Source organism: Belonocnema kinseyi, chromosome 2, assembly GCF_010883055.1.
Source record: "Belonocnema kinseyi isolate 2016_QV_RU_SX_M_011 chromosome 2, B_treatae_v1, whole genome shotgun sequence".
Taxonomy (NCBI): domain Eukaryota; kingdom Metazoa; phylum Arthropoda; class Insecta; order Hymenoptera; family Cynipidae; genus Belonocnema; species Belonocnema kinseyi.
The window spans coordinates 71,536,847-71,549,346 of NC_046658.1; the positions used below are offsets into that span (position 1 = coordinate 71,536,847).

The 12,500-nt window shown below is 29.4% G+C and overlaps 1 protein-coding gene across 3 annotated transcripts in view; it reads left to right on the forward strand.

The window, feature by feature from the left end:
- Nucleotides 1-87: 87 nt before the first annotated feature.
- The window catches only part of LOC117167528 (serine/threonine-protein kinase dyf-5-like), a 32,457-nt gene continuing 20,044 nt past the window's right edge, over nt 88-12,500 (forward strand). For all 3 annotated transcript variants that reach the window (XM_033352531.1, XM_033352532.1, XM_033352530.1), the window contains exon 1: nt 88-167. The gene's annotated coding sequence lies outside the window, so the exon portion shown is untranslated. The remainder of the gene's footprint in view (nt 168-12,500) is intronic.

The following is a 12,500-nucleotide window of genomic DNA, read 5'->3' on the forward strand; positions in this document are numbered from 1 at the left end:
AATAATCATAAATAGTGACACCAGCTGTCTTGACATGGAGTTTTTAATTTCAACAGTTTGTCGACTTGTTGTCATGGATACAAAAAGTATGGCTACCAGCTAACCAGTTCACAAGTGACAGCTGCCCGAGAAGGTAGAAATTCTTTCGGAAAGCACATTTTCTACAAGTATGTAAATTATTTTTATTTTTAAAGACCCTTTTAATTTATTTTACAATTTCTGTGATACCCAAAAATCGAATTTAGTTTTTCAAGCAAATTTAAATGACTTTAGGGTGAAAAATAAATATTTACGTTCAGAAACTTTGAAAAGATCGTATGACGTCATGGAAAATAATTTTATTTATTATTTTAAGTCATTTCTCATTTATATTTGACATCTTATAAGATTTAAACAACTTTAATTAATAGATTACCCCATTTTTTTGTAAAATCATAAAATAATAATAATAATAAATAATAATAATAAAATATGCTAGATACAAAAAAACAAATAGCTCCATTCGATTCTACGGAAAAATTGCATAAAAGCCATGTATTGAACAATTTTGGGTACCACCTAATTGTTATGTACCAGGAATACAAATGATATAGGATGTAATTGTTTATTTATACCACGTCAGAAATTGAGTTAATAAAAAGCTGTTGAAACACATAGACTTGATGTAATGTTGTTAGCATAATCGAATGGCGCTAGTAGTTCTTTATCTTGCATTTTATAAACAAATTTTTGAAGAATTTAAACAATAATTTAAAAAATAATCTATTGGTTTTTGTGGTATTATTTTTCCAATGATTTTATGAAATAATATTTTTTTCTAAGTTTTTAGATATTGAAACAATTTGGCAAGTATTTTCTTGGAAAGTATGAACTTTTTCTAACTTTTTTTCCATTAATCTGTAGAGCTACATAAACTTTCGATAGTTATTTTTTCTTTTTTTAAATAACTCGAATTTTGAGAACGATTTTTTTTTGCTTTGACGTTTATATACGCTTACACACGTTTATACTTTGACGTATATTCTTAATTTCAAAAATCGATATTCCTTTTTGTACTTATTATGACTGTTATTTATAGAACAAAACATTATAGCTTGTGTCATTAAGCCAGTTGCAAAAATTTAAAATATAAAATGATATTTTAATAAAAATTGATCACAGTGGGTATTGGCACCATAAAGCCTAGAAACTTTCGTGGCAAGCGTCTATAGGTATATTTTCCTTTTTCGGGGACGCTAACTAATCCTGTTAATGAGTCATATAAACGAAAAGAACTGAGTTTGTACTTCTACGATTAACTCTTCACTTACCGAAATATTCAGCTTTTGCAATAACTAAGTTCAAAGACGATGCGCCACCTCTAAATATTGTTTAAAATAAAATAATAAATCTGCCTTCTACCATCGTATAAACTACCGTTATTTGCCTTTCGCTATTAAGAAAACTAAAAGTGTTTTTTCTGGTCACCCTATTACATAAGTATTAATTACTGTAAGTGAAAAATATATGTATATTTTATATGCCCAATTAAAATTGCAGCCGGAAAATAAAAATGTTAAATTGCCTATAATTTACCATTGTATTCATTTAAAAAAAAGTTAATGCGCCTTATGAAAAACGTCAGTTTATGACATGCGAATCTAAATACTGCATCGTTATTTGCAGTCGTAAAAATATCAGTAGTTCGTATTCAAATTGGCTACCCTTGCACATTTAAACTCGAAGAAATTGTATTTGGGATATACATATTTATTCTTTTATATGTATATTGTATGTGTAATATGTATTATGCATACAAATGTATAAGTATATTTTACGACAGTCATAGAAGGAGCGCAAAGGCTCCTTACGTAGTAAATTCCTCGACGAGAGAAAATCTATATCCTCGCATGTCTAGCCTCAAGCCTGGATAAGATTAGAAACATGCAAATGTAAGAAAATGTTAATTTGGGACCCCAGCTCAATACGCAGTGTCGAGTTTTCATTAATTTGACGAAAGTGAGTAATCGTTTTGGGCAAGTTGCTCAAAAAAAGTTTTACAAATTCGCAGAAAAATTAGGGCCAGAACGGACTACTTAAATGTGCAAAAACGAATTTCAATATCCTTCAATTGAACACAATTGTATCTTTTGAAAGGATATTTTTTTACATTTCAAAACATTATAGGCCGTTCAAAAATTACTTCACGCTATTCTGAATACTTTTTCCACCCCATCTCTTCTTCCCTGCTGAAAGTAGAAAGATTGAAAAAGATAGAAATTGGGGATTAAGAAAATATAAAAGATTCTATCTCTTTGAACAATGGGTCACTGGATACTCAGAACGCTATATTTTCCTCTCCACAGTCTCAATAATTTTCTATCTCTTTCTCTACTTTTCCTCAACGCTCCTCTGATCTTATTTCATTATGTAGTCTTTCTGTCTTTTACGATTTTAAATCATAAAAAACTCTTTCTCTATATTTTGGAACCAAGCACCCTCACCTTTTTCTTTACATCATCCTATCTCTTTAAAATAAATTTGAATCTTTCTCTATCTCTTTTTCTATTTTCTGCGATTTGAGTACCCTTATAATTTTCCATCCGTCAAACTTCGGGAATCCATCGAAAAGTTAGGGAATTTATTTTAAAAATTAATGTGACGTTGACCACTAGGGTAGTCCAAAAATGCATGGTAACATTTTTTGCATGCTAGAGGACTACGATCCCCCCATTTTTTTCCAAATCCCGAAAAAAAATTCCGTAATTTTCTTATTTTATTTTTTGGTAATTTTAACAGGTGCCGGTTTTGACTTGAAGTTTCCCATGTAAAATGCATGGGGAAAAATCACTTTTTTGAGATTTTGAAGTAATTTTTTAGGGTTTAAAAATGTGTGACGGGAAAGAATGTGGGCCTGTAGAGAATTATCCAACGAAGAATTTCATGTATCAGACATATAAGTTTGACACCCCTAACACACCCCCACGAGTACCTGAAAACTACCCATAAAACCAAAAATGTCAATTCTTCATGAAATCAACCTTTTGAACACTGTATTCTCGTATTTTTTCACTTAGAATTATTAATATTGGTCTAGTGGAATATTTATTATTGTTGGTTAATTAATTTTTAATTATTTAAACAAATGGAATTTGTTTAAATAACTTTTTTTCAAAAATTCGTTTTTCCCCTAAAAAGTATTACTATTAGTCTAGTGGAATATTTATTAACATTATTTAATTAATTTTTTATTCTTTAAACAAATGTAATTTGTTTAAACAATTTTTTTCTAAAATTCGTTATTTTCCTTCAAAATTATTACTATTGGCCTAGTGGTATATTTATTAACATTAATTCATTAATTTTCAATTGTTTAAACAAATGTAATTTGTTTAACTAATTTTTTAATTAAAAATTATTAATATTTCTTCAGTGGAATATTTATCAACATTGTTTGATTAATTATATTTTTTTGAATTTTTTGTTATAAAAATTATTACTTAAATATTACTGATAAAGTAATTGTTATTAATTAATTATTTATCAGTCATTAATTATTACTGATAAATATTCCACTAAACCCACAGTAATAATTTCTATTAAAAAAATCGAAAGGAAATTATTTAAACAAATTCCATTTATTTAAATGATTGAAAATTAATGAACTAATGTTAATAAATATTCCATTAGACTAATTGTAATAATTTTAAGGAGAAAAAAAATATGTTCAAAAAAAATTATTTAAACAAGTTAAATTTGTTTAATAATTAAAAATTAATTAACCAATGATAATAAATATTTCACTAGACCAAAATTAATGATTTCAAGTAAAAAAAGATCAGAATACAGTGCTCAAAAGGTCGATTTGATGAATAATTAACATGTTTGGTTTTAAGGGTGGTTTTCAGGTACACGTGGGGGTGTGTAGGGGTGTCAAAACCATATGAGTGATAAATGAAATTCTTCGTTGGATAATTATCTACAGGCCCCTATACTTTCCCGTCACATTTTTTCAAACCCTAAGAAATTATTCCAAAAACTCAAAAAAGTGATTTTTCCTAATGCATTTGCAATTAAATGGGGGTGCTCGTTACCCTCTACAAAAAGTGTTTTTGAGTCACCCTATTGAGCACGTACACGCAGAAAAATGTTTGTTTGAATCAATCAAACATTTGTTTGACCTTATATCAAGGAGATTAAAAAAACTTAGGCGGGAATTTAGATTGGCAGAGAGAAAAATATTGTATGTGGCTAGATTAAGGATAGGATATGATAGAGAAGAGAAGATAAAAAAATAGACGTGAATTTAGATTCAAAAATAGATAAAAATAGGTAGACGTTGAAATATGTATGATACGACGAAGTAAGGAAAAGGAAATTGAAAAAGATAGACGGAAATTTAGAATAACCGAGAGATGCAAAATTATTGACGTGGATAGATAAAGGGTAAAATGAGATATGATGAGACAGAGAAGAGAGGATTGAATGAGATAGATGTAAATTTAGATTCACAAATAGCAAGAAAAAGATAGACGGGAATTTGAATTGACAGAGAAAGACAAAAATGTATATGAATAGATAAAGAATAGAATGAAATTGAAAAATATAGACGTGAATTTAGATTAGCAAATAGATCAAACAAAAGTAGGCGTTAATACATTTAGGATACGATGACATTTAGAAAAGGATATTAAAAAAGATAGACGTGAATTTAGATTCGAAAATAGATAGAGAAAAACGTGATTTTAGATTGACAAATACATAGAAGATCGAAGTTGATAGATTTATGATACGACAAGACAGGGAAGAGGAGATTGAAAAAGGGTGACGGAAATTGAGATTAACCGAAAGATATAATAATATTGACGTGAATAGATCAAGGATAGGATGAGATAAAGAAGTGAGTATGAAAAAGATAGAGGTGAATTTAAATTTAAAAATAGAAAAAAGATCAAAGTTGAAAGATATATCATATGATAAGATAAGGAAGGAGATATTAAATAAGATAGATGTGAATTCAGATCAACAAAATAGAAAAGGATTGACGTGGGTAGATAAAGAGTAGGAACAGATAGAGAAGACAGTATTGAAAAAGATGAATATAAACTTAGATTGAAAAAGAGATAAAAAATGGTAGACGTTGACAGATGTAGGATCGATGATGAGGTAGATAAGATAAGATTAAAACAATGGACGGGAATTGGGATTGACAGAGATAGAAAAATATTGGCGTGGATAGATAAGTGATAGGATAAGATAGGAAAGAAGGAGTTGAAAATGATATACGGAAATTAAGATTGATAGAGAAATAAAAAACATTTACGCAAATAGATAAAGGATAGGGTGAGATAAAGAAGAGGGGATAGTAAAAAAGAGGTGAATTTAAATAAACAAAGAAATAGAAAGGGATATACAGAGATAGACGTAAGATAGGAATTGAGATGAAGATGAGGGGATTGGCAATGTTAGACGGGAATATAGATTAACCGAGAGATAGAGAAAGATTGACGCGGATAGATAAATGACAGGATAAGATAGAGAAGAGGGTACTAAGAAGATTGACGTGAATTTAAATTGAAAAATTGAAAAAGATCAAAGTTGATAGATAAATGACAAGGTGAGATGGGGGAGAGGATATTAAAAAATATAGATGTGAATTTAGATTGACAAAGAGATAGAAAAAGATAAACGTGGATATATGTAAGATACGATGGTTGAGAAGATAAGATTAAAAAAAGTAGATGGGAATTTAGATTGACAGAGATAGAAAAATATTGACGTTGATAAATCAAGGATAGGATATAAATGAAAAGAGTGAATTGGTATTAATAGACGAAAATTGAGATTGTCAGAGAAATAGTAAAAGATTGACGTGGTTAGATGATAGATGGGATGAGATAGAGAAGAGGGTATTGAAAAAAATAGATTTGAATGTAAATTAGGAAAAAATAGAAAAATATGGACGTTGATAGACGTAGGTTAGGATGAGATAAAAAGGAGATTGAAAATGGTTGACGGGAATTTAGATTGTCAGAGAAATAGAAAAAGATTGACGTGGATAGATCAATGATAGGATGAGATAGAAAAGATGATATTTAAAAAGATAGGCATGAATCTAAATTGACAGAGAGATAGAATAGGGTATATTTTCATTATATCTTTCGATCATAAGGATTCCAAATTATTTAAAAAGTTAGGAGTTTTTGTATTTCGAACACGGTTCGTCACAGATCAATACACAAAGTATGAACTTCCCAGGGTGAGGTCAAAAATATCCTCTCACCCCTTTTAAATTAAAAAGGTGTCTTCGATTTCATTTGATAAACACCTAAAATAAAACTAAAAAAATACAGACATAATATTTAAAGAGGCTTCAGAGCCAAAAATTCTCTTAAAATAGGGACAATTGGGTGATTTTCACGAAAAAAGGGGAACAATTTCTTGTAAATAAAATTAATAGATAGATAATATTTTATTAACGAAGTGTCTCATCGTCCCGAAATTCGGGACGACTAGTCTATTCTCACCATTTGGATAGTCGTCCCGAAATTCGGTAAGACTGACCTATTTTCACTATTTGTCTAGACGTCCCGAAAATTATGTATTTTTTCAATTTTCCTCCTTTTGAGGTAGGCAAAGATTATTAAAATATGCTTATCCCTATGCTTTCCGCGCGCTTGGATTGAATCTTACTTTTATCATTTGAAGCTTGATAAAACTATGAGAATTTAATATTTTTCTTTATTTATTTCAGTTACTAATAAAAATTCACCAAAAGTCTTAGTTTTTTTGTGAAAATAAGGAATATCTTGGTAAAAAGTTTAGAATTTTTTTTTAAATAGGTGTTGCTACTAAAAAATAATTTAAGTCACACCCATAAACCTTTCCAATATCTGATAAGGGGAAAGAGGGCCTTGCGTTTGATTACAGAAATAATTTAAGGTGACATCCCCTACCCCCTTTCCCATGCCCCATGAGGGGCGGCAGACAACCCTGTGACTGGTCACAGAAATAATGTAAGATCACACCATTGTCCCTTTTCCAACGCACCGCGGGGGGGGGGGCCCACTCCTGTGACTGGTCACAGAATTAATATAAGATCACACCCCTGCCCCTTTTCCAACGCCTGGTGGGGGCGGGAAGGCACCCATGTGACTGGTCACAGAAATAATGTAAGATCACACCATTGTCCCTTTTAAAACGCCTCGTCGGGGCGGGATGGCACCCCTGTGACTTATCACAGAAATAAGTTAAGATTATACCATTGTCCCTTTTTCAACTCCCCGTGGAGGGGGGGGGGGCACTCCTGTGACTGGTCATAGAAATAATGTAAGATCACACCATTGTCCCTTTTCCAACGCCCCTTGGGGGGCGGGAAGGCACTCCTAACACAGATCACAGAAATAATATAAGATCACACCCCTCCCCCTTTTCCAACGCCTCGTGGGGGCGGGAAGGCACCCCTGTGACTGGCCACAGAAATAATGTAAGATTACACCCCTGTCCCTTTTTCAACGCCCCGTAGGGGGGGGGGCACTCCTGTGACTGGTCACAGAAAAATGTAAGATCAGACCCTATCCCTTTTTACAACACTTCATGGGGTGGGGAGGCACCCCTTTGACTAGTCAAAGTAAATTACCTAAGTTACAGGAACGAAGATCATTTCATGATTAGTACTGTATACATTGATTAACAGGAATTAGTGTTTTCTATAATATTGAAGTAAAAGTTTGATGATGATAAGCCTGACAAATAGTGCGAGACTCGAGAACTGAATATCCCTATATTTTATGAACTATAATTGCACTATTAGCATTTTTTCAGAACGATTGGTTAAATGGTGAGAATAGGCTAATTGTCCCGAATTTCGGTATAACTAACATTTTTGGTAATTTTTGTGCAATTAAAAAGATAAATTTCATAAAATGCATCCTTTTCGGAACGACTAGCCAAATGGTAAAAATAGGCTTGTCGTCCTGAATTGGGGGATGACTAGCATTTATCTTGATTTCCGGCTATTCGTCCCGAAATTCGGGATGTCTAGCCCAAGATGAAAAAAATGCTATTTATCCCAAAATTCGGGACGACTAGACGCAGCCTTAAATAATATGAATCGCTTAAGATTTCAAGTAGAAGTATATTGCATTTTCATTAAAATAGTTGAATTTTCAAGTAAAAAATTTTAATTCCTTACCAAGAGAGATGAATTTTCATCAAAAAAGTTGACTTACCAAGATAAAATGTCGAATGTTTTGGAAAATAGCTGATTTTCAAACACGAAAAGAGACGAATATTGGAAAAAGGTTAATTTTTTCAACAGGCAGTTAAATTTTCAACCTACAAGAAAGTATTTTCAATCAAATGATCTAATATTCAAATCAACTAGAATTAACTAAGACAACTTTTTAACAAAATAGATGAACTCTTAAGAAAACAATTTCATTTAAAAAAAAATTAATTCAATATTCAACAACATCAAACTTAATTATCAATTAAATAGTTGCATTTACAATCAAATAGATGAATTTCAAAGGAAAACGGACGAATTTTCAAAAAATAGTTGAATTTTTATGTCAAAAGGAAATTTTTCTACAAAACAATTAAATTTTCAATCAAGTATGTGCATTTACAACTAAAACCAAAGAATTTTCAACCAAAGATGAAATAGTTAAATTTGCAGTTGAAAAAATGAATTTTCAACGAAAAACGAACAATTTTCAACTAGCAATGAAATAGTTATTCAAAGTTAAAAAATTTATTTTCACCTAAAAAGGAACTAATTTTCAATAAAAAAGTTCAAGATGCAACCAAAAAATAAATGTTCATTGCAATATGTAGTTCAACTTTCAACCAAGTAGTAGTTGAATTTTCAACCAAAAAAATTAATTCTCAGTGAAAAATTGAATAGTCGAATATTCAAATAAAAACTATTAATTTTCAATCAAAAATATAATCTTTTTGAACCATTTTGAACCAAAAAAGATGAATTCCGAATTAACTATATAATAGTAGACTTTTCAATTAAAAGTAATTACCTTTAAACGAAAAATAGTTAGATTTTCATATTACTAGATTCTATTAATTCAGTTGAAATTTAACAACAAGCGAAAGAACGAAAAAGGGGTAGTTTCTTGAAAACAAAGGGAAAAAGAGGAGTTTAAAAAAAGGATAAAGAGGAAAATAAGGGAAAGAGGGCAAAATACAATCACTAATTTTCACTTTTTCAAGAATTTAAAATAATTGTTCTTCATATTTATACTTTCCATGTGTGATGTCACATTCTGCGCCCCCCCCCCCCGGCTTCGCCAGAAATTGCCACTCAACCTTTAATACCCGCCCTCCCTCACCAGATGATAGTGACAATTGAATAAGGACCATGTAAGGTTGGAACTTTATTACATTTAAAATACAGTATTGGAGGTGCCAACTTCAAATGGTCCTTATGCAGTTGTCATTCTCATGCCTTCAATTTGTTACAAATGTTTCTTTTAGAAACCAAAATAATATTCAAGAATAGGTAAACCAAGCAAGTTCAGCAGTAATATATTAAAATTTCCAAATAATATAAATAAAATACAGTTTTTCTTATTGCAAATATTTCCCTTCGGCCAAAAGCTTCAGATGCAGTAAAATTTTCATTTGGATACATATTTGGTATACTTTTATAAAATGAGGAATAATAATTATAATAAAATTGAAATAAATAATAACCAATTTAAAATTTCAAACATAGCTACTTCTTTATACATTATTTTATATTTTGAGTGAAGAACTACGTTTAAACTAGGTTTCACTATATCATAAACTAATTTTAACGTTTTTTAATCTAGTCAAAAATACTTAAGTAAACATATATTATTATCGTGAATGCTTTGAATTTTGTGCCTAATTAGATGCTTAAATTAATTAGATCTTATATTCCTGTTTATTAGACTACATTTCTTTATAAATTATGGTTTTGAATTAGAAAATCTAAAATTATAGCAATATCCATACCATTAGGAAACTTAGTATCGATCTGTAAATAATAACCTGTCATAAGTGTTCATTAATGTCCTTCATTTTCTACGAACGAAAAGTTTGCCTTTTGATATACTCGTGGATATATAGAACAGAAACCTAATATTTACAATTTGATCAATATGAAGAGACCTCCTCCTTATTTATTTTAATGGACGCAACCATTAACCTTAATTAACAAAATTAAAATTCTGACTATAGATTTATAAGTTAAAAATTAAATGAATCTGCTAGTATTAAAAGCATTAAATAAACCCAATGGCTACAAGATGTTTGGAGTAATTTTAAATTGAAGCCCAGAATAAAGATCAAACAATAAAGAACCATAGTGAATAATGATTTGTTAAATAAGTAGTGATAAATTCGCATTTGAGAAAGATATTCTTAATTTTTCTTAAAATTTATCACTTTCTGCTCGAGTTTGTATGTTTTCGTGATTTAATTATTGACAACAACAGAGTTGAAAAATAATCTTAAGACAGGGACCTAAAGTACATTCTTACAAATATAAATTAATATTTAAATAATGCAGTATTTTCGAAATCGTTTGCTCCTGATAATCATTATCACAAAAATATTGTAGTAACAAAAGAGCATACAAATTCTAAATTTGTTTTTCCTCTACTTCAAATTTAAGGAGGTGAAAATTTAGAATGCAAATTGTCAAATAAAATACATAATTGTATTAAGCAACAAAACATAATGTGCGATAAAATAGCCAGCTAAAGCAATATTTTAGAACATTTAATCAATTAAATTATTGGTCAAAGATATGATTAAAACCTAATTTTTTAAATTAAATACGTGTATATAAGTATAAAAAAGACTTTTTCACACGAAACACAATTTCGCTAAAATGTGAAGAAATAAAGAACTATATTTTTATTTGAGACAGCTTCATACTTTATGAGACGGATATTTCGTTTTCTTAAATTCAGGAAAATTTTGTTTCTACAAATTAAAACCAGTTGCTTAACTTGAGAAAATAACGAATAATCAATTGTTCAATAAGTGAATTTTCCACATTCATTGTAAAGGAGATTTTTTTGGTTCATGGTCACCTTCACATCGAATCAGTTTTCACAATTTAAATTAAAAATTCTGTTAGACAGTTAACTTTTTTTCCCTATATCAATCGTACTACTTTACGTACGTACGAATCACTATAATTAATCAAACATGCGCCTTATTTAAAATGCGTGAGGGTCACACAAACATTTCCCCTGTACTTTCTTAAATGTTCAGGAACCAGTTCATTGTATCTACGGAAATAGTTAAATCGATAAAATGCCTTGTTCACGACATCTGGCAATTTTACGTTTTGTTTCTATTTTTATATTTCGTGACGAATGATCATGTTTTGTAAATATCAAACTTTCAGGAAAAAATTTATAACCCAGTTCATTTTTATAAACTGAATTTTTGTTCCAAAATTTATCTAGGACAGAGAATAAATAACTTCTAAAGAGATTTTGTCCAATTTAGCAATATTAAAGATGTATCATTATGGTCTAAATTTTGTTCTAAAGTAAACCATTTTTGCAAAATTAATATATTTTTAATGTACGAATGTATATAAATTTTTATATGTGTTGTAATAAAATTTGGTATAATTACAAAGTATATTAAATATAATACTCATTTATATTAATACTGTTCAATTTATATTGCATTTAATATATATGTGTAAATATTAAATTTAATTAACATGTGCGTAATGTCATTTGCATATGTATTGCATGAAATCATCGACTTTTTTTCTGACAGTGATGTAAGTGTACTTTATTATCCTTTTTTATACACATATGGAATATTTTTGAATATATTTTATTTTTCATGTTAAAATTGATGTAATTTTCATAAGTCATCAGTCAACACAGTAACCTCCATGAAAAGGAGAACCAAAGGAAACAAAAACCTCTCCAGAAGTTAATATTATTTAAACATTTTTTTTCAATTACAGTACCATAAATCATTAAAAATGTCAACTCCGAAGCCTTTTATTATATATGCCAGTAGAACTTTCCCAGTTGCATCAAAGAGACAGAAAACACCTTATATTTGTTCTGAAAACAAAAATGACAGTGAAAATGATTTGTTCAATAAAAAAAAGTCCAGAGACTTTCCCAACGATTTTTCAAAAAGAATTGTTTCGAAAAAATTTGAAATTTGTTTATAATATAGTAAAGAGAACTTTTGCACGTCTTTACTATTTTTCTGTACCATTTAAATATTTAATCCTATCAAAATTAGTCTTAAACCTTTATAGTCCAAGTAAAAGAACTATCCAGAAAAAAATTAGTATTAAAAAAACGTAATTAAGGTTAAACGACTCTTCCACTTTAAGTAGATTCTAGTATAACAATTATTAAATTATTAAGAACTTCAATTACTCGTATTTCAAAAACCAAAATTGAGACCTATTTGAAAATCGACTATATATAGATAGGTAGAATAAATGTAGGGTTCAGAGAGGCTCTTATAGACCTTATTGAAGGCTA